Source organism: Anomalospiza imberbis, chromosome 7 (genome assembly GCF_031753505.1).
Source record: "Anomalospiza imberbis isolate Cuckoo-Finch-1a 21T00152 chromosome 7, ASM3175350v1, whole genome shotgun sequence".
NCBI lineage: Eukaryota > Metazoa > Chordata > Aves > Passeriformes > Viduidae > Anomalospiza > Anomalospiza imberbis.
In genome coordinates this window covers 3472489-3499428 of record NC_089687.1, presented here as the reverse complement: position 1 = coordinate 3499428, position 26940 = coordinate 3472489, and the positions used below count along the sequence as shown (strand labels likewise).

General features: G+C 40.1%; 1 long non-coding RNA gene across 5 annotated transcripts in view; it reads left to right on the top strand.

Annotated features, from left to right (window-relative positions):
- Positions 1–1677: 1677 nt before the first annotated feature.
- LOC137476796 (uncharacterized) overlaps positions 1678–26940 on the top strand; it is a 32598-nt gene continuing 7335 nt past the window's right edge. For 2 of the 5 annotated variants that reach the window (XR_011000610.1, XR_011000608.1), the window contains exons 1-7: positions 1678–1758; positions 5985–6029; positions 10429–10671; positions 11549–11601; positions 16986–17081; positions 24695–24749; positions 26566–26600. This is a non-coding gene — a long non-coding RNA (uncharacterized lncRNA). The remainder of the gene's footprint in view (positions 1759–5984; positions 6030–10428; positions 10672–11548; positions 11602–16985; positions 17082–24694; positions 24750–26565; positions 26601–26940) is intronic. The other 3 variants (XR_011000609.1, XR_011000611.1, XR_011000612.1) reach the window with 2 other exon arrangements.

The following is a 26940-nucleotide window of genomic DNA, read 5'->3' as shown; positions in this document are numbered from 1 at the left end:
AATCACTTAAAATGTGACTTTTACTTTACAGAGCAGACTTCACTTTACACTTGTACCTCCAAGATTTCTTAGCACCTCTAAGTTCATACTTATCACCATCTTCTCACAAAGCTAGTGAGGTGTTCATGTTTATTTATAAAGGCCTGAAAAGAGCTTGTTCACTTTGAATTCATTCTTAATTTGTTTAATTTGCTCTTAATTTGTTTCTTTGTGTGACCACAAAGAACATATCATGTTAACACCAAGATCCCGAGTTCATCTATTTAAATGCCCCAACTTGGTCCATTGAAGTCTTCTCCTTGCGTGGTGGTGCCCATCATTCCCAAAAAAAGGTTGGGATAAGCTCCGTTCTCCAGGGCCAAGCATGGCACAGTGCAGATTTCCATGGCAGTGGTGCTCCTGAGCCTCCATGAGGTGGCAGGCACTGCTTCTCTGCATCCAAGAGGAGACCTCAGAACCATTGCCAGGTAACTCCAAACAGTATTTACACATCTTCTGGTGCCAAATTAATTCCAGCAATGGAAATTAATTTCCTAGCATGTTTTGGGAAGGAAGAAGTGAATTAATTGCTGGGGACACCATGACACCCTCCGAAACCTAGTTAGTCGTGGGTTCAGATTAGCATGGAACCAGTTGTAATTGGGCTCCTCTTCTTTATCATTCAAGAGCTCTTTTACATGACAACAGGATACTCACATCTCCAAGGGATACCTTTGGCACTTCCACCGCTCTCATTTCTTTGCACACCCCTGTTCATTATTGAAATCTTGGAACCAAAGCAGGGCGTGGGGAGGTCGGTCTGTCAGCTTTATTTCACCTAAGCAAACTCTGCGCTCCCTCCTTGGCACAGGAAGCATTTACAAAAGTCGTTTAAAGAGCAATTGCTCTTCTTCACTGGGGATGCTGGTCTTTGCTCGGAATTTAAATCAGGTTTGTGGCTCAGAAGGGGAATGTGAGGCTTCTGAGCTGTGTTTATGAGGCCAGTGCTGCTGATGGGCCTCAGGGAAGGAGATCTCATTGGACTGGCTGTGTGTTTAGGCAGCTCGATAGCCCCATATTGCTCTTCACCATTAAAATTGTGGGCAGAAGACAGAATTAGGAGGTTTAGGAATGCATAATGTAAAAAGGCTCTGAATGCTGTCAAGTAAATGCAATTGTATTGTTGAAACTGAAGATCCTAGAGCCATACTGGTGTAGAAAGTGGGCCCTGTGTCTATGGGAAAAAAATTAACTCAGATTGCCGGTCCACAAGTAGGGTCTGCACTGCCTGCACATGTTTTTGTTGCTGCCTATATGTTTCCTGCATGTTTTGCTATGAAGTCTCACTCTCTTTATCTGTCTTGACAGATGGAATCAGTAAATGTTACATTATCAAGTTTTATCTAAAAATGTCTCCCACTGATAGCGCATTTATATCGTGTCATAATAGCTCTTTGTACCAAAGCAAGGGGAGCTGGGAAAATCCTAACTAGTGAGTAAGCTTTCATTTTTAAAGTAGTAAAAAAGTTCTTTGTTCTACAGCATCCTATTTTTAGAGTGAACTTAATTAAAGTGAGTTAGGAATTTTGAAATCTGGAATAGGAAAAATTGGGTCATTATTAATTATTATGTATATAATAAATCCAGGGGCTGTGGTCTTTTTTCTTCACAATGCACGTATGTCTTCTCCTTCCTCACAGGCATTTTTCATTACCAGAGGAATCAACTTCCCTTCTCCAAGGCCCTGGCTTAGCAACTTGCTGAGCTGAGAATCGAGCTGTAAGCACACAAAGAGGACTTTTTTGGGGGACTCACTCCAGACATTGTCAAGGGCATTTCTGTGCTGAATTATACATAGCACCCTGTCAAAACCCAGTTTTTCTAATGCATCTCTGCAGCCACTTTCCCTCCTCCCAGTCCTTCAACACCTTCTCCCTTTCACCTGCTCCCTGTCAGTCTGCAGTCAAGGAATGCAGGTTTCTGTAAATGGGAAGGTGAAGCTCTCAGGACCACAGGGAGTAATAATGTCCCAGCTTATATTATTTTCTAGTGGTGTTCATATCCCCTAATCAATATAATTCATGTTGGTTTTCTCTCCCCTTTTTCTTCCTCTGACTCTTTTTTTCAGAGTCAGCATTCCTCTTGTCAACTGCTTTTTCTTTCCTGTTTTCTTTCTCCCCATCACCCCCTGTTCCTGAGCTCCCCTGTCACCTCTCTGACCTGGATCCTTTCCCGCAGATGCTTGGTCCTATTGTGAGCTCCCATCTGCCAAATCACCACCTCTCTGCTGCTGCTACACGTGTACAAAAACGTTCATATCTGGACAGATGTGGCCTGTCCATGTCACCTGGGCCTTTCTTTGCTTCTGGATCCCTGAGGAAGGGAGTGCCCAGGTAAAGCAAGGCAGAATTGCCTCGATGCAAACAGCTCATCTGCAGTTCCTGGGCTTGGAGTAGCAAATAAGGTCTTTTCCAACTTGTACCATGATTTCTATTCCTGTGTGAGCCAAAAAAACACTGAAGAAAGCTGAATTACTTTTTTTTTTTTTTTTTATAAATAACTTCTAACAAGAAAATGGAAATGCCTTTCTACCATTTTTTGAGTGTAGTTTTAAAAGCTCTCAAGGTTTTATTGCATCATTTTTTGAGAAATGAGGAACCACTGGGACATCAGTGGTTTTTCCCTCTCCTCTCAAACTTGTCTGTACTCTTCAGTTGGAGTTTAGTACTGTTTAAGCTTTCCACAAAGATTTCCTAAATAATTTGTTCTAACTATGTCATGTTGGTAAGAGATTCTTCTGGTTTTACAGGCATTGCTAAACTGCCAGGGCTGCACTGGTTTGTGCTATTCAATATCTGTTTTTACCCTCATAATTCTTGGATTATTCCCTGTGACATCCTGTCAAATCTCTTCAGTTTGGACTCTTGTAAATGATGCCCCTTGGGTTTCTCTGAGTGCCTACAAACAGACAGGAAATGTTCAGCAGTGATTAAAGCCCATCAATATACTCTGTCAAGTAGCTGCTGTATTTAAAACCATAGGTGGACAGATCTTAGCAGTGGAAAAATTGGTGAGGTAAAGTAATTAAGATGTTTATTTCTAGGCTATATAAGAGGACACAAATACCTGTACATATATATTTATGAAAAACAATGCACTTAGAAGAATGAAAAAAATAATATAAAGACCAAGCAACTCACAATTTGTATTTTGCCTCATAAACCTCTAGTTTATTTTAATTGTAGGTATAAATATGAATACTAAAGTGTAAAAGTAAATATGAAAGGAAAGAAAATGAACATTTACTGCAGCTCAGCATTATTTTTTTTTCACTTGAATATTTGTTTTTCCATACGTGATGTGCAGTTGGAATGGAATTACGGGTTGAGAGATTATTGTTATTACTATCAGTCTTCCAGTAACATGTATAGGGTAATTCTTTCCCAGGCCAAAATTTCTCTGTGGCAAATATCAGTTTTGAACTCCTGATCTGAGGCTTCAAATTTGTACCTGATGGACACACAGAAAAGACTTTTAATCTGCTCTTACATGCATTAGAAGGAATTCTTGTAAAGTTACACATGGAGATCAGCTACGTGTTGGGGGGTGGGAGGGAAAGAAAAGGTTGTTTTTTCTCTCCAAGCCATGCATAAATCTCTTGTTAAATCCAGTGCTGAAGATCATGCTTTGCACATGCAGTAGCACACCCTCTGTATAATTTTACAACCCATCAACAGATATGTTGCACACTCTCAGCAAGTGTGTTGATTTAAGAATTTTGGTGCTGAGGTGGCAGATTTTCAAGGAAGATCATATTGAGAAGTGCAAAGACTACCTCAGGGGCCAAGTTTCTTGTTCAATTGTCTCTGTTTTTGGATCAAGAGGGTGCAGCTTATTTTGAAAATGTCCAAACATTGCTTTGAATGGCTTGTCCAGGAATGAGTTAGCCACAGCCCTGCCTCTAGTTAGGTGTTTTTTTTTTTCTCACTCTAGAGGTTTTAAATGTGGACAGAAAGGTGGTTGAAAGGTAAATCATGTTGTATTTCAGGTTTCTAGAGCCTTCTGCAGCAGCTTCTTCCAGCAATGTGTGTCACCTCTGTGCTGGAGTGTGAAGCCAGCTCTGTGTTTGGGGCTATTCAGTAATTCAGCTTCAGAACCCCAGCTTTTCAAACTGCTCTTAGAGGTGTTCATCTTTCCAGGCAGGAAGAGATTAAGAGGGCAAAAACAAAGTGATTGTATCCTAATTTTAAAACCAGAGCCAAACTTCAAGGGTTATTAAATTCAAGGGATATAACTTCAGGTGCCGGTTTATTTTTGAGACAGTGGCTGACAACAGATAAGATTTAGATCAGTGGTCACTCAGACTCCCAAACTTTGGGATCTGGGCTTGGATTTGGTCAGGAATTTAGACCTCTCTTTTTTTCTTGGTGCATTACACATGCATAAAACCTGTCTTTTACTAAGGCCTTAAATACCTGCTGCAGACATTCCTTGCTGCCTTTAGGCACTAATATTCAGTTTGCCAACCTATTACTCCCATCTAGACTTCACAATGGCTCCTTAGATACATTTAATTAAAATGATTGACTAGAGTTCAACCAAGAAGTGTTGCTCTAATTCCATTCCATAAGGGAAGAAATAAGATTAAAATCCAGAAGGGACCCCCCTCCCTTTCCCATTTCTCCAGAATTACCACCAGCCATGAGATTATCTCCAAGGTTTCCTGGAAATGCATCAGCCCAAAGCATGCCACGAACATCTACCCTTGAATGGAACGATCCATCACTCATTCAAACAAACAAAACCCCTTCTGAGCCTAATATCCTTAGTGTCATTGTTAATTATTATATGCAATCATAATCATTTTGGAGGTAGACCTGGGGTTAATTTGGCCAATCAACTGCTGATCATTAACAGTGGCCTATTGAAGTGCATGAAAATGATCCCCTGTAGTTGTTACACGTATGAGGGAAGTAATACATTGTGTTCTTTTTTCCTACAGGCTCTGTGCCAAAGTATTAGTTTTCCCTGTGACTCCAATTCACAATTACTGGATACTCTTAGCTCTTATCGTTTTTTTATGAACAGGTGGATAGGAAATTGTTTTGGCATAGAATAAACAGGGAGAGGTGCTGCAAAGGGTTGTCTCCGTTTTAAAGGCTTGTTGCCAGCCTTTTATTATTTTCTCTTTCCAGTTTTCTTTTTATAGCAGGCTTTGAAATAATATGCAGGTTTGTTTTGTCAGGAGTACGAAGAAGGGGTCTTTTGTGGGATACAGTTGTGTCACTCTCCTTCTACCTGCGCTGACACTGTGCTGCTCCTCAGGACCTTTGCTTCATTTGACTGGTGAAAACTGATCTTAGCAAACCCCCAAAAGTAGAGAAAGATGTGTCAAAATCTTAAATCTCTGCTTTTGTGTTTGAGCATCCGCAAAGCAGATAGGGGCTGTCAACATATGTAAGTATATGCTAATATACCTGTAAAATGGAGGGGGATGTTTATTTGAAAACATAAATACAAAATATTTTTCCATTTCACAACATCACAGAGTATACAGTTGCGAAGGCAACAATTTAAAATTATGAAACTTTGAAATATTCCTATGACATTTGAGTGGATAGGCCTGCAGGATTCATCCTAATTAAATTAATTGTGTGTCCTGTGATTTGGTCACCTTTAGTGAAATCACAAAGTAAGTTGTTTGTATATGAAGCTACAAATAAAAACAAGTGGATCCAAGAGGTTCCTTTCCACTGGCAAATTAGTAAGTGGTGGCCAAAATGACTTTAATAAAAGAGCTAATTCTCAGATAGTAGGAGGCTGAATAAAATTAGATATCACCAGCAATCTCTTTTTCCTGTGTCTAATAAAGGATTTCCCAAATCAAGGCCGCCAATCATATGTTATGTTTTCACTACAGTGAATTGAACTGATTTGAAGTAACAGAAGGAAAAAAATTATATGAATGATCACATCAATTCTTTCTCTTCTCTTCTCTCTTTCAGGATTACTGTCTGGGAAAAGGGATGCTGTATCTGAAATGCAACAAGGTAGTGATATAGTGAAAGGCAGAAAAAAGCTGCAGTTGGAAGATATTTAGATTTAAAAAAAAAAAACATTTTTGCCCATGTACTAGTGCTGAGGAAACATGAATGGGCACAAACATCTATTTTTAATGAAAGAAAAGAGTTGATTCACTCTCAGGCAGCAGTAACGTAACTTATTTTGTAACAGCAAGAGCCAAGCATATGGTATTCATCATTAGCAGTAGCAACAGAAGCCGTTTCTGCTGGGCTGGGGCTGGAGAGCCCTGCCTCACTGGGCTCCCACCTTCCTCTGGCAGCCCTGCCCTGGCACCACTGCTCCTTTCTTAGGGCTTCCCTAAAAACAGAGGCCACACACGATTAAGAGAATAAAAGTGGATATACTTACTGAAGGGCCTTCAGGTACATTAAGGGTGGATGAACCCTCCCTGAGGGGCTGCACCCAAAATGGACAGTGGGTCATGAGTTTTTCACAGCTTTATAAGTTTGGTCCAATTTGCATATTGTGGGTAATCTTCCAATTACATCTTCAGGTAATTAAGTAATTTACCCCAAGTTTGCTTCTCCCCAACTTACATTTTTTTTTATTCTTTTGCAGACTTGAGACAGTGAGGTGTCCTTGATTCCCAGGCCTAGAAAGGAATTGTTTTGTCTAATCAAAATCTCAAGACAGTAGCTAGGAATTGCAGGATTACAAATATATGAAAAATATAAAAGCTAAAATCCTACAGCATCACTACCAGTGCCCATGGCCCCAGTGTGTCATCTAAGATTCCAACCCCATGATCTGCTCTTGTATTTGTGGCCTTCTCAGTGAAACCAGTTCCATAATTAATGGTGTTCTACCTTTGTTGGCCCCTTTTTCATGCTACTGGTTGTGAGCTGTATTCATCTACAGGGCTATCAGGTCTATCTGAAGAAGCACTATGTGGAAAAAAGAGCTTTTTATTTATTTTTCCCACCTCCTCTCCTAGTAATTGGCTGGGCAGCTTGGAGATGTGAATCAAAGCTGGAGCTGTCAGTGAACAGCTTTTAAAATGTCTTTACCATTCCCCATTATCATTATGCTTACACACTACACCAGCAGCTAAGCTTTGGCTTGATAGCCACAGCCATCATCTCTATTCCTCTATAGCTTTCAAAATGTTCCTGTAAAACAGAAATTCCTGGCAATACATCAGGATGGAGACAAATGTTTAATATCCATGTTACTAATGGTAAAACTGAGACACAGCTTGTTCTAAGTGGCCAAACCCAAGTGTGTCATGCAGTGAGAGATCTCCACGTGGCTAGCAGCCCTGCTAGGTCCCTGTCACACCAGCCTTTGCTAGAACAGCCCAAATCCAGCCCCTGCAGACACCTCTGTTCTCTCATCAATGACCCTGGGTGTGCTCTCAGCAGTTATTGTGGTGCTGCATTAAATTCCACTCGAGATGAGAGGAGGTTTATACAGCTCTTTGTATTCAGATATCAAGCTGGATGGTGAACTTTTTGCTGCCTTGCAATGGGATTTGGAGTGGGGAAAACTTGAGATCTGGGCTTTATTGTGTTTGTGGATACTTAGCAATTGGAGATGAGGAGCATGTAAATTGTTTTTTATAAAAGAATAGAGTTGCTGAAATTGCACATAAGCTACAAAAAGAGGTGGGCTGAGGCCCCAGCACAGGGTGCCCAGAGAAGTTGTGGCTGCCTCATCCCATCCCTGCCAAGGCTGAGCTGTACAGGGCTTGGAGAAACCCGGGGTAGTGGAAGGTGTCGCTGCCCATGGAAGGGGTTGGAATGAGATGAGCTTTCAGGTCCCTTCCAGTCCGACCTGTACAATGATTTTATAATAGATTGTAACCTTTATTGCCTGTTAACGTTCTCCTTCACAACTTTTATTCTTATGAAAAGTCACTTATTCCTCAGCATCAAGCTTTCCTCTGCTCATTTCTGTATTCATTTAAACTGAGAGATGAATCCAACCATGGGCTGGCCTGTGAGCACTCTATTGTTGTTGTCCTCAAAATTCCAATTCAGTTTGTTCTTTGTTTTTACACAATCCCATGATATTGCGTAAAATGTTATGTTATACTGTTACTAGATTGTGTCAAATCAGGGAAGTACTTGGAGGCTGCCATTCATCTCAGAATATTTTAATTAGTGGATTTCTTTATCTGTCTTAAATTACAAACTTCCTCCTTGAAAACAGACAAGTATGGAGGGCCCTCAGTTCTGTCTCTGTGTTGCACTTGAGCAGTGTTAGAAATTTAAGTTTGTGACTGAAATGTGAGCTTTGCTTTCAGTACCTTTATGTTCTAGTCTCCCTCTTCCTCCACCATCCCCCAGTTTTCCATATGAAACAATGCTTCTATCTTTCCCTTTCTGCTAAAGGGTGGTTTGTAATGATGGTAGGATTTTGTGAATACTAATACAGGTATTTGTATTCTCTAAAGGGAAGGCAACATCGGTTCTGGTCTGTAAATATGTACAACAGTTTATGACTTTCATGAAATATTGGAGGAATGCAGAGATGAGAAGTTTAGTAGTATGGTAAGAAAGCCAAAATCCAAACAATGCTTCAAAGGCTTTAAAAATAAATCTTTATGTTGGTGTTGACAAAACTGAAGTAGTGACATTTGAGACAGATTTTTCCATTGAGAGGCAATTTCAAAAGCACAATTATATTCATATTTGGCCAAAGTGGAATCCTATCTGAGGCCACCTAGATGCAGAGCAAGCTGAATTAATGCAGCAGCCTCTATCCAGAGCCAAGGGAGCTCTGTTGCTTCCAAGGAAGATTCCCCTCTCACATGCAAGCTTGTAGAAGAACTGATCATTTATTCTGTAGTAAAAAAACCTTCCAGATACTCTGAGATGAAAAAATTTCTATGTTTCTGCTTTGGACCATTTTGCTCACCAAAATTTGGTTATCTGCTTGGCTGAGGCAAGCCATTAACACTTGTTTGATACCAAGGTCTGAAAGTCATTAATGCAACAAATTAATAGTTTAAGGCAAATTTTAGGTGATTTTTTTTTTTTTTTTATGATAGGTTATTTCTTCTTCAGTCCTTTTGAAATTTTTCCAATCCTTGTAAATATTTGTGAGAAAACTGAACTGACTCAATTTTTTACTTGAAAAGGAAGATGTGATGGGTCCAGCCTCTGTGGTCAGGTGATGCTGAATGCCCATCTAGGAAATCCTGTGATCCACCAAATAAGCTGGTAAATTTTACCTGTCAGCCCCATAGCTTGCAGAAAAGCAGAAGCAATTAAGATAATCAATTAAATTGGAATGAAAAAAAAAAAAAAGCTGTGAAAAAATATGGGAAGCAGAGGAATTTCCTTTGCAAATCTAAGGCTGTGGATTTCCATCCTTACTCGCACCTCTTGGGCAGAGGAAGAGGAGGGTGATCAGAGCAGGTGGCTCTGCTCTGCCCTTTTATTCCCTGGGGAGGTGAGGGTCAGCATCCAGGACCTTCAGACTTGTGGCTACTATGGGATGGTCTGAGCCCTGTGGAGATTTGGTGGGAGCAGGCAAAATGTTACCAGTTTCTGTTGCCAAGCTGCACACCGCAAATGTGTCTTTAAGCCCTGAGAAATAAATATGACTGCAGCTTTGTTTATAAGTGGCATAAAAACAACAGAAACAGCCAGTCAACCAGCTTTTATAAATTATAATTTTAAACTGAAAACATAATTTGAGGTCAAGGCTGCTGCTCTGATTTCCAGGAATTTTTTTTTTTCTTTTATTTCCCTGATTTTTTACCTCTTCCTCCTTCATGAACTTTTACCCATGTTCAAATATTCAGAGCAGTAATAAATGAGGAATAAGGAGTACTATTATTAGAGGGTAAAAGATGAAGATTTCAAATTAAATTGTAGGGCATTTTAGCTCTTTGAGCAACTTCAAGTTTTCCTGAGGTAAAAGGTGTGCAGCCCTTCAGATTTTGTTGCTATATTTTGGGACTTCAGCTGCAGACGTGTTTGTGAGCAGCCAATATGGCCTTTGCAGCATATTGGGGAACAAAGATTTCAAATCAGTTATTTAAATTAAAAAAAAAAACAATCTAAATTCCTAACAACATTTCTGGTACTGCTGTAAAATTCTCCAAAAATGAAAGGTGTGGTGCTTGCATCGCTGATATTGGTAGTAGACATAAGAATTTGTATGAACTTTTACTAATTAATCTCAACTGTTTATTTAAATTGAACAATATTTGCTTTTGTTGTTTATCATGCAGATGTCCTCCCTTTAGTTTTTTTTTTTTTTCCTTTTAAGCTTTTAAGGCTTTTTATTGCTGCCTAATCCCTTCCAATGTACTGTATATCACATTTATGAAATGTATGGGTAGCAGAGAGAAGCAGACAACTTTGTTTTTAAACAAAGACCCCAGGAAAAGGGGCAATGTTTTTCCCCTCACAGGTGATGGAGTACGTACAAAGAATGCAGCGGATAATGGCAGTCCTGTCCTCTGAACAGATGGTGATGGTCCTGTTGCTAGGATAAGGCCTGAAGAATTTAGTTTTTAATTCCACATTATTTGCCTCAGTGCCATGAATATCCCTAGGTTTCCTCGGGCAAAAATACAACAAATACACAGAAAGAGAAAGAGAAGTGACATGCGGATAGAAAAGGAGACAGAGCACGGGAAAGGACTGGAGCCAGGTCAATAGAAGCTTTTGGGAAAATGTCTGCTCAGCTGTCTGCAATCACCTGGGTTTGAAAGGCAGGCAGGAAGGAAGATTGGTTTGGCATGAGAACGAGGCCTTTGATGCTTTAGATACCACAGAGAAAAATACGCATTTCTTCCCATTAGAAGTCTGTTGACTTTCCTAATTAAGATAAACATGTTTCTGAAGAAGTTAGCTCTCACAGTACTACATTTGTAAAAACAACCATGCTTTTTAAATATATACACAGACAAGGACGTGTGCCAAGAACTAGTGCTGGTGTGGTCTTACAAATCACTTTACAGGAATATTTTTAAATCATTGCTTTATTTAAAAGTGAGTGGATTTCATTCCCTCCAGTCAATTAAATATCTAATTTCAACTCAAGTAGATAATAACCAAAGTATTTTTATATAAATGAATGAACAGTTAGAAAACTGTTAAACACACAGCCCTCAAGCATGAAAAAATATATTCGTTTAACAGTTTTATTCTTTTATCACTAATTTACTACAGAGATTTTTGCACTTACATCATTTTCAGTTTTGGCACTGGAGGAAAAAAAATCTTATTTAAAAAAAATAATTCAGATTTAAATTCTCAAAGATCCCTGTGCCACCTGAATTATTCTATCAACCATATTAAGGATGTGCTGGATGGTGATGGTGGAGTTGTGATCTTTCCACAGTGGCAGTTTTGAAAAAAAAAAAAAAAAAAACTAAAACTGTGAAAACTTCCAGTGATCCAGTTCCCACAACAAAGCACCTGTTAAATGTTAAAAAACATGATGAATTCATAAAAGCACACAATGCCTGTAAAATGTACAATACCTGAGGTTTGGGAGATTAATTGCAATATTCTCCCCTTTCTAGGTGCCTGCACAGAGCCAGACTGTATGAAGTGATTTAAAGGACTCCCATATCAGGTGTTAGGATTGGTGAGTGTCTGATTCAAATTGTTGATTTTTCCTCCATAGTGATTCTGCTAATTAGGATGTGATCCATGCCGTTCTCATCGTGATTTATCACACAACAATGTTATGAGAAGGAAATGACATGACTCAAACATCTCATATTTTGTGCTTAAAAATAAGTTGAGGAAAATGTGGATGAGACTATATGGGACAGCAAATACACTGTGAACCAAAATACATTGTTTATGTTATTTACATTGTGTTTATGCATATATATAATTCATGTTTTTGTCCTCAAAAATCAACAGAATTTAATTTTATCAATAATGGAGTGTTATGTTTCAGTCAGGGTTTCAAAACCAGCTCATTTGGAATAGAAACTTTTCCTGGTCTTCAAGCAGTTTCTATTTTCATTATCTTTCCAGAAATATTATTAAGTAATATAAAATGGATCAGAATTTTTTTGATATTCAGTTCTCTGACTATCACATTGTCTTGGAGCCTCATAATCACCAAACAGCCAATAAAATAATCATGAACACAATCTTACTAATATATTCTATTTCCAAGCACTTCATTTTTTGGTGAAATTGGTGATTGGTTCATAGAATTCCTTCTCCCTCATCTTCATAATCTTGAAAAATATTCAACCAGCTTTTTGAATGTTTGTTTTCTTTTTTAGCACCTCTAGATGTTACCTGTATGTTCTCAATTCTCATTTTTTTTAGGGCATAGTCACTTGTTCTACCACATTCAGAGGATTAATAGAATTTTGCTTAATATTTGGTGCTCATCAGAGGGATGTCTTGGGTGCCGATGACATCTGACTACCTGAGGGACACAACTCCAACCTCTATATGTCTTGGTGAGGCTGCTGAATAGATGTATTTTTCAGTTGATGGTACGAAATGATGGGGTGAATTTGGTTCACAGCCCTTCATGTGTAAATAAATAAAAATACCTCGGAAACTTGATCGGAGATGAAAGAAACCATTTCCGTCGGAGAGAGGGAGAAGTGGTTTCCCATGCCGTGTGCTTTGTGATACACACAGAAGCCTTTGTGGCTCATCTTGTTTATCCTTCCTATTCTAAGCAGGAGTCAGACACATGCCTTAAAATGGGATAATGTGTCACTTCTGACATTGCTCTTTTTATGTAGTTTGTGTTCTTTCCTTAAATATTGGCTGTTCTTTTAGAAGCCCGTTGTGAAGAGAGATGTATGTGCTATTCTTCTCGATTCCTGCTTCATGCAGCATCATATTCTGTGATCTTTTCAGATTATTAGGATGGAATTCAGATTAGAAAATGTTTTATGTTTTAATCTCATTACAATGGTACATGAATTTCCTTAAAAACCGACTTTTCTTTGCATTCTTGTCTTAGACTTTTTTTTTTTAATAAAAAAGCAAAAGGTGCCAGTGGCACAGCTACCTCATGTAATGAAACACATAGATTTCTCTTCTACTTATTTTATTTCTCGCATTCATCATTCATATTTAATGCCACAGGCATTTGACTTCTTAATTCCTTGTATTGAATTGAAGAGGCATGCACAGCATGCACTCCAGTTTAATGACTTGTAATTCTTCTTCGTTGATGACACACTTTTTCACCTGGAAAACTCGTGGTGCCAAACTTCCTTTCGCATGTGTGATGCAGACAGTATCCTTAACAAGGTGGTGATGGCTGGAGAGAGGAATGACTGGAAAGTGTAAGGTCCTAACCTTAAATGCCTCTTGAACTGAGAAAACATTAGTCTAAGGGTTTTTCTGGTGATAGATATGTATATTTTTTTTTTTTTTTTTCTGTAGTTGAACCTGAGTTGCTGTTTTCTCCCCTGCTGGCTCTAGAACATGCCTCTTTGCTTATTCATTGTCTTTTTGTGAGCCAAATTTTGAGTAATACACAACTTTCCCACCCTAAGATAATTAGCATTAATCTACTGAGTAGGTTTGGCAATAATATTTCCAACAAAAAGGTTTTGTAGACTTCAGCAGGACTGGAAGATCATATGAAGGATAAATTACAGTGTCTGATGTCAGTATTTTGGACTAAGATATGATGGACTAAGCACTATCCTGACATTATTGTTTTTTACAGACATCTCTAGGACTGTCGTACTTAAGGCTAGTTACTTGTAAAAGCTTAAGATTCTGGAATAAAATATTCTGCAGAGCTACAAAGCATTCAGGCCATTATAAGAACATTGCACCTTTCCAGGTTTTCAAAGCACTTTAGAAGCATTTGCCATCCCTCATAGCACTGAAACATGGGAAGTCTTATCTTTTATTGATTTCCCAAGTGGGTCGACTGAGACATTGAAGAGTCCTGGTTTGCTAACTGTGAGCACTCTGATAGCCAAATGCAATGTCTGAAGGAAAACAAAAAATGACACTGAACTTCCCCACAAACTGTTACAGGGAAACCTTTTGGAGAGCTTCCCTCAGGAAAACAGAGGGAAAGACGCAGAGATGAAGTTGCCTGGTTATTCAGGCAGAGCACTCCTGAACGGGAGCAGGAGGATGTGGAGAGATTTTGCTATTAAAGTCAGCTCCAGAGTAGAGGAATATCCTTCTTTCAAAATTTGCCAAGGTGTGTGTCCTTCATGAGGATAAGTGGCATGTGGATGGAGGGGGGAGAAGATTGTTTTGGAAGAGGAGGGGTAGGTAGGAGAACAAGTCCAGTTTGGTTCCTTGTGTTCCAGGAAAGGTGGATGTTTCTGATCCTTTTCAATCTAACATCATTTTTTCAGCAAGCTCCAAGAAGTGAAAGAATTTATACTTGAGTGAGTGCAGTGATCAGGAGAAAATGAGTGCTATTCTGTTCATGAATGGTGATTTAACTATAGTCTTTTCCTTTGGACTATATCCTAAAGGACTAAAAGATAAATTAATGCTATATGTTGGAAAATATCTTCAAACATTTCAGCATAGAAGTATGAAGCTTGTGTCTAGGAGGGATTTCAGAGGTCATCTATTTGCAACTCGTGTCCCAAGGCAGGAGCAGCTCTACCTAAAATGTGCTTTGGTTGTCAGGTGCTTTTTTAGCCTTGGAAATTTTCCATTATTTTCATAACTTTCCAATAGTTCTCCCTTCCACCCCCTGCCCTTGAAGATCTTAATGAATTTAGTGTTCTGATTTCTCTTTAGCAGTTAGAAATGTCTCAGAAAGTGGTTATTAATAAATCATTAAAAGTTTGCATCTCATTTCATTTCCTTGCTGCTCTACTACTCTTTATTTCCAACCATAGTACAAAGTCATTTTGAAAACAGAAGGAGGAATCTTTCGCAACTGAGTCAAATCTAAATAATGGGGGTAAACCCAGAGATTCTTTTCCTTTACCTGAAATACTCTGTTATTCAAGTTATTTGCTTAGATTAAAAGATTTCTTAGCCTGATCTTGTTTTAGCTGGCAATGGGGAAGAAGAAATAATACAAGGCTTTACAAGCTGCATGTCTTGAACATGGAATCACTTCACCAATAGGGCTTTCCTGGGAATAAGGAACAGCAAGGTTGAATATAAGGCTTGATAACTACAGATATTTTCAGTAGCACCAAAGGAGGTATGGGAAGTGATGAAAAAACTTATGAAAGGTAAACGGACTATAATTCATACTAAATATCTCCCCTTGTGCAGAAGCTCTTTTTAAATTACTCAGATAAATGAGCTCATTTATGGAATATTTTGTACTGCATGAACTTATATGGGCACCTGTCATGTATATATATTTTTAATACTGAACTCATATAGACGGCTTAAAGTCCCCCTTGCCCTTTAGTAAATTTAAATCTCCCACAAAGCTGCTGTACAGTAGTCATAAAGAAACATTTATGGTTCAACATAATTTCCCTTCATTTCTTTTTCTCTTTCTTTTGAAAAAAAAAGGCAGTTTAAAAGTAATAAAGCACTTCCTTCTGTAAATCTTTGATCTTTTTTCTTCCTAAGGGAAGATTAATTTGTAAATATGCTAATGGATTTGTATAATATGAAACCTTCATAAGAAAAACTACATTAGTTCATATGAATGAAGACATCTATCTTATTCAATTTATAAACTAATGGCTGAGAGCATCAACAATGCATTCTGCTCAGTCTCATGTCCAAAATCACTGCCTGTGTTTCAAAGACAGCACCAAATTTTGTGGAAAAAATTTAAGTCTGGCCAATTTTCTTTTCCCTATTTTTTTTTTTTTTAATTATTTGCAATAGTGAGATTTGCTGCTGCTCCAGCCAGGTGAGTACTCTGGTCTGAAGAAATCCCATGTGATGGGGGTTGCATTATGTGGATGTGATGCACCCAGATGCATGCCTTCCTGATGAATCCTGGTGGTTTCCAGCAGGGTGCTGAGCCTGTAAGCACAGTGATCCCTCAGACAGGCACCCTCAGAACCTGAATGGCAGCAAAGTGTTCATCCAGGTTGCTTCTATAGCTGAGAAGCTAACCCTCACCAGCTCCTCACTGAGAGAGTGATCCTGCCAATTTCTTTCCAGCTGGAAGCCTTGGAGGACTTGGGCTCCAGCACTGCAGGAGTTGGGTGCAGTGATCCTTGTGGATCCCTTCCAGCTCAGGACATTCAGTGCTGTTGTGTCTTTCTACTCCCCCAGCCACTGTGGCTGCACAGGGCCCAAACTGCCCTCTCTGCTCCCTGGCAGGAGGAGATGGGATGTGGGCAAGGACTTCATGGGGGGATTCGACCCAAGCTGCATGCAAAAGCGGTGAAAAGTGGTTCACTGGAAAGTTTTCTTACTCTGATTATGTCCTGGGTGCCTCTAGGCAATCCAGAGCTCCTTTCTCATTCCCCTTTTCTCTCCCCAAGCCCACATTTCATCTCTTCCCATGTTCTTGCCTTTATTTGATTTATTCTGGTGCTTAGCTGAGAAACCATGGAGAGTTGAGGTTTGCTCCAGCCCTGCCTGCCATTGTTGGCTGTGGCATCTCTTCTGGCACAATGGAACTGGCAGTGGAGAGGATGTAGAGAGGCTGGGGCAGAACTTTCTGTCCATCATTTTCTTTCTGACAAGGTCTCTTTACTGTTTAATTTTCTATGTGATCTTTTTCTCCTGGTGTTCCTTTACCTCTTTCCTTTTCTGAACTAAACAATACTAATAGAAACTTGTAATAGAAATTATTAAGTGAATGCAAAAATCAGAGTCTGTGTGTTGATTCAGAGGGGCTGTGCTGTGTGACAGCGTGGTCACGCCGTGGCACCCCACCCCACAGGGAAAGGCTGCTCTTAGCCATGGGCTCATCTCTCTGCCTCTCCACCAGGAAGAAATCCACGTACTTTGGTCTTATTCCCTTCAATATCCAGCATATTTAAAATAAAAAGTGTGTGTGGAGGATTTAAACTGATTTTGAATTGAACCCTAATTTTGATCCAATTTTGTTTGCAGAATGAAGCTTAGTGCCAGAGCAATCCAAGTGGTGCCCTTGTACCTCTAAGCACCTCTAAGCTTTATACAGTGATTTTTCAGGCCTGGTTTATTAAGGTAAGTACAGATATGTTGAACTTCAAGCCAGCATAACCAATGAGGGATTGTTTGATGTGCTGGGGTACTCAGCGCTGCCGTCGTTAGCAGCTTCTTTTCCCAAGGGCTGACAGATTTGTGTCCGGCTCCAGCTCGTGGCTTTCATCCTGCTGCCATAAACAAAAGGTGTGCATTTCTTCAGGCGTGGAGCTTACCCAGACTCCTTCCCTCGTTTGATGCTATCGTGCTCTGGATAAGAATAGAATTGTAATGTGCACCTTGAGGCTGGAGAAAAGGAGCACTAGGAGGCAACCCACAGCTGATTCCTAATGGGGGTGGGTGGGGAAGGAAGTGTCAAATGCTGCTCAGAATAGATGAATATTATAAAGGGGCCTGGAAAGATCAGAAATAAGAGCAATTCAGATTTTTTTTTCCCCCCTTTCTTTTCTGTCCAGGATATTCTTTGCAGGGCTTCTCAAAAATAGTGGGGATGGAGGGTGAGCAGAGGAAAACTGGTGGGAGAGACGTCGCTGCTGTAATGAACAGAGCTGAGCCCGCAGTGCCAGAGAGCCTGTTCTCTTTAAAAAAGAAAAGGCAGGGGGTGGAGGGAGGTTCAGGCTTTTCTCTAGCAAAGTTTTCTTCCCAACAGTCAAAAATAATAGAAAGTAGACATAGAAGAGATCTGTTAATTGATCTTGTCCATATCTTGCCCAACACAGGGTTATTCCCTGCAGCATATTTACTAGTGCTGAGTTCAGCTTTGTTTTTAAAACCTCCAGTGACAATCTCCCGAGGGAAGTGGTGAAAGCCTGACTCTACAGCCTACTACATCTCCTTGTCGATCTGCTTTGCAGAGGGAGACTCTCACAAACCAGGAAATATTTTCTGACGTTCAGCCTACACCCCCCTTTTTTTTTTTTTTATTATTTCTGTCTTATTAATTCTATTTATACTCCTCTGTATCATGCAAAATAATGTCCTTCCAGGAGCACATCATGAGTTCTAACACCGAAAGGTTATGTTCTTGAGAAAGAAGAGCTTTGCCTCATGTTGATTCATTCTCAACCAAAGTAAATGTATAATTTAACTCCCTGATCTATTGCTGGCTTATAGGTGGTTGTTAAACAACTGCAAGTAATTTTAGATAAGTTTCTAAACTCAAGATATTCTGTATAAAGAGCCAATAAATTGATAGGATGGATCCTTAGCACTTTTTAAAATTTAATTTCTAATATCTATATTTTTTCTTACTTCATTTCATCAATAGAAATCTTTCTGCAAAGCATGTCCTTTCTCATTGCCTTTCCCCTGCTCCTAATCTTAGCACAAGATCATGATTTGGTCAAGGTCCTATTTAAATAGTTTTGGGGTTGCCAACATGGTGTGTTCTGATATTCAGATCTCATAATCCAATTTTGAAATTAAAGAGCTTGAGGCAAAAACACTCACACAACTGAAATGCATGTTTTGAGCACTGTGCCAGTGTTTTCTTAAGAATAATATACCAAACCTTTTCTTTCTCTTCCCAATTAATATAACAAATGTCATGCACACAATCTCCCTTTTTAACTCGTGCCCCGTGTGAGTGCAAGACACAGCGGAAATGCAAGATGGGGTATGATTTCAGGGAAGGTATCCGAATTCCAGCTGAATGCAGAAAATATGCAGAAGAGCAACTGATTTATAGTGCCTCATTTGCTGTCTTAGCAGAACGATGTTCTCGTTCTCTGTATTCCCAACAATAAAAGCAGCAGCAAGGAAAAAATAAGTCGGCGTGTTTCCCCTTCATACCAAGGCTTTTTCTCCCGTCTGCCCAAGTCATTAGATTTAATACTGAGAAATTTGAAATAAAGGTTCATCAACTCACATCTTTACAGCTCTGTCTTTCTGTATACAGGACCCTGTCTGCCTGTTTCCTCTATTGCACTATTTTGTTTGTACTACTGTAATCATTTTGCTGGCCCAGATCTGTGTGGGTGTGCTGGCAGCTTTACAACAAAGTTACATGGGAACTGAGTTAAGGTTGAATATTTATTAGAAGAAGCCATCTGGCGTCAGGCTGTCTGTACAGGGGGGCTTATTTCTTTAGTAGTCTCTCCTTTTTCTTTCTAGCTCTTCCTCCCTCTCTCTCCGTTTCTCATTTACGTGCCGCATATATGTGAAAAGTGGAACACACATCTTGACATATTGATTTGATTCTTGATATTTATAGCAATTAACCCCGCTCATGTGATTATCCCTGTCGCCTCACCCCATACCTCTCTCTCTCCCCCTCTCTGTTCCCGTGGTGGGGGATGCTCAGAGTCTGTTCCCATGGTGGCAGCCCCCCGGATGCTGCAGGGCTCCCTTCTCTCTCGTGCTGCTTCCCACAGCTCCAGTTTTGCTTAAACATCTCTCTCCTGCTCCTTCCACACTTTCCCTCCTCCAGCTCGTGAGCTCATAAAAGAGTGCTGCTCTCCAAAAAACTCCCGACTCACCATGTTAAACAAACTAGCCAGCAGAAGGGTGTCCGTGCTATTTCACCATTTGTATGACATCGCCAGGCTTCAAAGTGCAGCACTAAATTGCCAAAAGATGTTTACTTTACTTGCTTAAGAGCTCCTCGTAATTCAATTGTTCTCTCTCCCGCAGTAGAAGCACACATGTATCCTGAGCCGTGCTCTTGTGAGCTCCCACTACTTATTTACCCACGGGCTTTCCTCCGTTGTTTTGTACACAGTGCTTGACTTTTTTTTATTTATTTTTTTTTTCAGGGGCTCCTGTCTCAAGGTAATTTGTTTTTTCTGGGGTGCTCAGCCACAAGGACCTTGAAACATGCAGCTGTCTGGCTGCCTTTTTTTCCCCTCAGTGACAGACAATTAGTGTTTTTTCCAAAATAATAAATTTTTTCCCTTTTTTTTTTGTTTTTAAACATGCACAAAGTTGGACATCCAGAATTGTTGGTCACCTTGGAAAACCTTGACCTATTTTTCCTAGCAGGCCAGGGAAGCTGATGCAGTCAAGCTGGCAGCCCTTTCCCACCATTCCTGAATTTTGTAAGTTAATATTCCGGCCTCACAGCCTTGCATAACCTCCTTGCTCGTCGGTGTGGTGGTTTTGGTGGTGATGCCAGGTGGGAGAAGAGGAGCACTGGGCAGCAGAGATTCTTTCCTCTGACAGAAACAGTGAGTCACTACTGTCTTGTGATTATTCCCTGGCCTTTTTTTGCCAAAAGTTGCCTGCGGGGATGAAAGGAAAGTCCGTTCTCCATGACCTGTGCCGGGGGTTAGCAGCCTCCCAAGCTCTGGCAGAGCACAACACGTGGGCTGGTTTTGAGCAGGGCAAAGCAAGGAATGAGGGCTGGGAGCCATGGATGTAAACTGGGAGATGCGGTGGTTCCCAGCTTCAGCCTCCTACTGCCTTTCTGCTGGTTGGGTGATTGGCAGTTGTCTCCTCCCCCAGATAGTGTCTCTGGGCTTGTAGTTTCTTTCTGTATGTTTAATCTGGGAAATAAAAAAATAAGGATTTTTCCATGTGGTACTATAGGATGGATGAGCAACAGCCCTGCTTGTTGGGAAAGGGTTGGGAAGTGGAGCAAGGAGTGGGATCAGTGCAAGGAGGAGAAGGTTGAGAGGGATGGGTGAGGAAGGAAGCTGGAGAGAGGAGTTGCTGAGCTCACCTTTCTTCCTCTTTTCTAAGTTTAAGTGAAGGAGGCTGCTCATCTTCACTAGCCCGTGGTTATTCTTTATTGGTAATATGAAAGGGGGCCAAGACAAGTACTCTGGTGAGCACCAGTGGTCTTAGCTCCTGATTCTCCATCAAAACAGGAGAGAGTGACTCATGTAGGCTTTGTTTTCCATGCCTTATGCACAATGACATGAGTCAACCCTGTATTTGAAACCCACCAAAGTGCCACTGCCCAGCAGACTGGGAGGGCTGTGTTTAAATCAGTGGGCAACAGACACTGACGATGTTACTGCTGTTAATTCATTTGTCCTTTGGCAAATGAAGTCATCTTAAGTCATCCTGCATAATGATGATGGTCTTCTACAAGTATTGCAAAGCAAAGGCTGCTGATGGTAGTAGAATTCTGTGAGATACTTAGAAGAAAAGCTGTGTAAAGGTGTTTCCTTTGTCAGGCCCACAAGTTTGTCAGCGATTCTTTCTCACTGATAAAAACCCTATTTTATGTACCAAAGAAGAGGCAGAACTGCTCGCTACTGGTGTAAACAAAATATATAAAAAGAGGGTTGAGTTCAGGTTTGCTTTAAAGCTTGTTGCACTTATCAACTTCCCATGCTCTCTGGACAGGCAGCCTGAATATTAATCTCTGGTGAAATATGTCAGTGCTTGCCCTGGGCTGGTGTTACACAGAGCAGACCAGATCAGATAATGCCTGAGCAAGGACAGTGATGGGGCAGCAGCTTCTGACAGGGATGAGAAAGCAGCCCTGAGACAGGATGAGTGTTCAGGATGGAGCAGGACACGGGGGAACCTCAGTGCCAGATCGAGTACTTTAAGCAGTGAGTACTGTCACCAATTAAAATAACCATAAAAAGCCAGACATTCCTGACTGGAATAACTCATAACAGATCCTCAGCACTGCATTACCTTTCAGCAGAGCTCCGTGAGGGAGCCCTGGCCTCTGCAATGTGTAGATCTGATCAGGAAAAGAGGCAGAGAAAAGCTTTTTTCCCATCCCAGACCACACCATCTCATTAGTGTCACTCTGTGATGGCCCTTCTCATGCTCTTTCCCCATTTCTGAAACCATCACAGCTTTTCAGCAGTGTCCTTTTTTAGTGTCCCCCTCCTTTCTAGGACAGACACTCCCAGAGAATAATCTGGTGGTAACTCACAAAGCTGGTGACGGGCAGCATCACCTGTCAGCTCTCCTGTCCTATAAAAACACCAAATTGGCCCACTGTGCTCCAGGCAGGGACTGGGAACTCCCCCAGACTAGAGGCAAGGGGAGATAGAAATGTAGACCAAGAAAGCAGGACCAGTGAACCCCCTTAGCCCTTTGTTTAAAAAAATTACACCCAGAAATCCCCAGAGAAGTTAATCTAATGTGTAAGCACAATGTAGGGGAGTGTGTGTCTTAATGTGTGCCTTTAAGTTGGCAAGTAGCTTGATTTCCAGTACCAGAAGTGAGTAAATACTTTACTTTTGTCTGTTCCTGCCTTTCCAGGTAGTCATTAAAAACTTTTTGTTGAGACTTTTTTCTGTTTGATCAAATTTTCCTGTAGCTAAACCTATTACTTATGTTTTTAAAAACGAATATAAAGGTGCTGGCATGCATTTGAATGAAAAATACAAGTTTAATAATAATAACAGCAAAGTAAAACACAGACTTCAAAACATGAATCCAGGCACTTTGATTTGTCTTGGAAGAGCTGAGGGTCTGAACTGTAGTAGGACCACGTGGCCCCTGTGGTGGAGCAAACCCTCCCAGCCCCACGGTTAATCGGGGAGAGAGCCAAGTGACACAGTCAAATAACCACTGTGCTAAAATCCTCCTTGCTTTAGTGCTCTGTGAAAAAAGATGAGACTGTGACAAGAATGTGTCTATTTTGAATTTTTGTGTATGAAGTGTTTTGACACCGAACCCAGTCTGTGCAGTATCCATATTCTGTTCTAAGGACTGTTTTTTGCGGCAGTGAAACTTCCTTGAGATCCTGCAACTAATTTTTTCAGATGTTAATGTGCCCAAATGGACCAGCTACTGATAAGACCCTTTTATTAGAGGGATTTTTGCTGCATCCCCCATCCCTCAGAACACCCTGGCTGCTCCCATGGGGCTGCACCAGACCCAGATATTCCACTTATGAAACAGAACAGGGTTTAAAACCCAGACTCTTCTCTCTACTGCTCGTTTAGTCCAACAAAATGTGTTTTATTGTTGTTTCTTGACTTCTTCTTTGCAGACACAATTCCTCTGGGCTATTGTTATTTCAACAAAAGAGGGGGGAGGATAGGCTCAGAGTCACTCTGTGGCTTTCTGGCGAGGAATTAAGAAATACTCTAACAGTTTAATAATGATAATCTCCAAATAGTTCATAACGGCATTAAGGGTAATTAATGACATTTGAACAGTAAGAGTACTTAATCCCTAGGGAAATGTGATAACCACAATTTTATTTACATCTGAAGTTGTTTCAAAGGTAAAGGGAAAAGAGTAATCTGTTTTTAAAATGGTTTCGTACTTGCGCTCTTTCAGATTTTTTCTTAATTTATTGTAAGCAAATAAAAATAATAGCTTTTTTGCCAATAAGAAAAACTGCATTCCATGTTAGATACAGCATTAGGTTAAAAATAAAGAGGAACTCTTATATGTTTCCTGTGGGATTAAGATTTTCTGAAAATTATAAATCACCAGTGATACTGTGGTTTACAAAGAAGGATAGCTTCTTCTAAAAGACCCACATATTTACATTTTAAAAACATTTTTCGTAGCCTTTAGAGCCATTAAAACAACTTAAATAATTTTGAGGATAAATGCTGTGTACTTTACCTTTTATGTTTAAGCAGTACTTCTTATTTTCTCTCCACACAGCTGACCTCCCTAAACCTTTGAAAAACGCTGTTACATCCTTTTACGTTTTCACAATTTCACAATGAGGGGAAAAATAACTCCTGTGATAGTTTTTGAGATAATACTCGAAGCAGCCTGATTCAGATGTTTAGCTTTCGAAAGTCAACAGAAGGAAAAGGCTTTCGTTGACCTTGGGTTTTGAGAATAAATAGGATAACACCTGATTCAAGACAGGAAGCTTTAGTTGGGGTAAATATGCAGAGCAAAGCAGAGGGTGTCAATCCAGTTTAGCATTTGAATGCAGCCTCTGCTCTTTTGGTTATGCTCTTGAGCCTGTTTCTACTTTTGGCTCTTACATTCCACAGAACTTCTGTAAAATCAGCAGGGACAGTGCTAATAAATTTATAATGTTGTTTTGTATTTCTGAACATAGTACCTCAGTAATTAGGTGAAATATTTATGATGAATATAAAACAATGCAAATTCATTTGTTTGCCTGAAAGCCAGCTTGTTATTTATTTAGATTTATCTTTGAATGATTCTTAAATTGAATCACAGTATGAATGAGGGTGATATTTAAAACAGAGAAAATTTGCTATGGTGTATTGATGCTATGCAGAGGATGATTTAAAAAAACCCAGAAAACAACAACAACAACAACAACAACAAAAAAAAAAAAACTACCACTTTGATCTGAGAATAATTCCTTTTTTGTCTGATTTTTGGTAGGAATTTCTCAAGCTGAATTAATTTCACACTGCTGAAATCTTTAATAGATCTTATGTTTCATTATAGCAAGCTGTACATATCCTGAATCACAGGACATGTGGGAAGTAGGTTCAGCATAATGTGATCGAATTTTCACCTCAGCTGACTATGTTTTCCTTCATGGGCTACTACTTCCAGTAGTTTTTGTCATTTACTATTTTCAGTCCTCTAACTAATTCTAATCCAATGAATGTAGTGACCTATGAGAGGAAATGTCTGCGCAAAGTGTCCCTGTGTTGATGATTATGAACTAAATTGTTTACTTTGTTTAGATTTTTTTTCCCCTTCCCTAAGTGAAAAATATCTTCCAAAAATAACTTCCTTTGCAAACATAATACTGTTGTTCTCCTCAGCTTTCTGCTTGACAGTCATCATGTTCATATCACGACTAAAGAAGGTTATCTTAGGGTAAAAAAAAAAAAAAAAAAGGAAAATATATGTATTCAGTTTGAAAAGGTTGTTTTATTTTGAAGCCCTTATGTGAGAAAGTGTGCATCCACTAATAGGAGCAGCTATAGATTTTTGTGATATTTTATCGAATTTTGGGCGGACTGTTAAGGTGCTGAAAAATTATAGAGGTTCACAGCTGGGAAAACTTCACTAATAAGCACTTTAGCAGTGTGTGATATGAACATATCTTCTGCTTCTTGCTTGGTCTTGCTTTTGGCAAAAAAACCCAGAGTAATCAAAGGTGACCAACTCTTACACGAATTGACCAAGCACACTTTCCATAAGGTTCTGTCTCACTGTCAAATCTACAGCCAATACCTGGGTGTTTGGGGAGCATATGGCCATTACTTGGGAGCTTTATTTCTCGGTTTTATTGTCATTTTATGTTTATTTTATGAGCATATAGATTTTAAAATAGCTTCGCCTCATTACATGCCGACATCTAGGCTGTGATGATCAGACCGAGAGCAGGGCTCCTGGATAAAAGCAGGGAATGAAGTTTCTACCTTGTGGTGTCTTATGTTGCCACCAAATGTGCTGCCACCAGAGCACATGGACTGTGATACACGAGCAGGTGGGGACAGGAATGAGCTCTGTGTGTCAGTGCTCATCTGTGACACGTTCAGCACAAGGTGGAGGTAGGTACCCGCAAGGGACTTGCAGGTCGGAATTTTCTATTTTTTGTTGGCTTCCCAATATCTTAAGAGGGCTAGAGAACATGTGGGGCCTCTCCATGAAGAAATGGGAAATCTGCTTACCTGGGATATGGAGAAGGCCGAGCTACTCCAGGACATTTTTTTGCCTGAGTTTTCACTGTGGCGTGCTCCAGTCACACCACCCAAAGTGCAGAAGGCAAAGGCAGGGACTGGAAGGACAGAGAACCACTTGCTGTAGGAGATCAGTTGTGAGATCATCTAAAGAACAGGAAGCTGAACAAGTCATGGAACCTGAGGAGGCACATTTATGTGTGTCCCGAGTGAACTGGTGGATGGAGCTGTTCGGCCTCTGTCCATCACGTTTGAGAAGCCATGGCAGTCCAGCAAAGACCCTGCTGACTGCAAAGGTGAAACAGAGCCTCCATATTTAAAAAGGGGAAAAATGGAAGGTGCTCACCTGAGCTCAGCAAGATGAGGGAGGGGATCCTCCTGGAAGCCATGTGGAAAATGAGGTGATTTGTGACAGCCAACACGGATTCACTGCAGACAAATAGTGCCAGATGAGGTAGGGTTAGAGTGTTGTGGATAAGGAAAGAGTGACTGACCTCATCTGCCTAGAACTGTGCAGAGGATTTGACGCTGTCCTGCAGGACATCCTTGTCTCTAAACTGGAGAGATTTAAAGAACTACATTTTCAATAAATCCCCCATGCCTGCTGCTCTCTTTCTGGGCTCTTAAAAATTATCTGAAACATGCTGAAAGCATAGAGGAGTGCTCAGTAAATTTAGTTGGCTTGAAATGTGCTACTGCGTGTTACTATGAGAATGCTGTTCGGAGTCTCTTGCTGCCACACGCGTCTTTTGGAAAACAATTTCCTTTTTGGAAATGCAAATCAGGCACTATGGTTTGATGCCATAGTAGTACTGGGAAGTTTGAGTCTGATACAGAAATATTAGTCACAGAAGAGGCAACTGAGTGCTGTGCTATAAAATTTATTACTGAAGAAATTTCATTTGTAATTCTGCCCTAGAAAATTAAAACCCACGCGTTATGGGCAGTCCTTGTCCCTTTTCCTGTTCCTATGCTAAAAGGTCTTGCTAAAATTTCCTTCTTTACAGTCATTCCCAGGAAAAAGATGAAGCTGTCAGCTTGAGTAAGTACAGCAAAGCTCCTCCTCTTCAAACCTCAGTGGCATGAAATTTTCAGCTTTTTTTCATTTTTAAGATATAAAAAATTATTTCTCCTGGTGGGTTGCCCATATGGAGAGATTTAAAGAAATATATGAGGCATATTCATAGCAAAGAACAAGCAAACAATCCCACTCTCTCAATTACTTTTGATTAAAAAAAAAGGTATTTTTGAGTAAATCTCATAATTTTAGGGCTGTCTCAAGGCTTCAGAGCCCTGAGCTGGCAATGGCACAGAGGTGGGGAGTGTGCTGTGGAATGGTATGGGAGGTGGAGTCCTGTGATCATTTTCTATCCAGCTCTAGA